We start from the raw sequence: 624 nt of genomic DNA on the forward strand, positions 1-624 counted from the left end.
TATATATATATATATATATATATNTGTGTGTGTGTGTGTGTGTGTGTGTGTGTGTGTGTGTGTGTGTGTGTGTGTGTGTGTGTGTGTGTGTATCGTAGAAAAGAATTTATTTATTTCAAATATACACATATATAAATAGAAAATGGTACGTAACATTTTCTTCTGTATAATAATTCTGTATAATGAAAGAAAAGACAAAAATTTCGTGGATAAATAATAATAATATATACACACAAACATATGCATACAATGTTTTCTTTAACTTCATTGGGTTCGTGCATACGAATAAAATACACACTGCAGAAATATTGGCGAAATATTTGTTAGATTTATCTAATTTATATTTGTCTTAATCTTTCGCCGGTAATGCTGAACTTTAAGAGCTGTATAGTATTTATGAATTCTGGTTGATAAAATCTAAAAAAATAAATAAAATACAAATCAATTTTTATAATACTCAAAATATATTATTGTTAAAGTTTTCACAAGTATGTAAAAATTTTTTCAAATTTTTATACAGTTTATACAGAACAATATAAAAATCTGCATTGAAGTTTGAAGTACAAATATGCTACAAGTACTCTAACAATAAGTGCAGATGAAGGAAAATTTCACATTACTGAC

This window comes from Atta cephalotes, assembly GCF_000143395.1.
Source record: "Atta cephalotes unplaced genomic scaffold scaffold00064, whole genome shotgun sequence".
In the NCBI taxonomy this organism is placed as follows: Eukaryota; Metazoa; Arthropoda; class Insecta; order Hymenoptera; family Formicidae; genus Atta; species Atta cephalotes.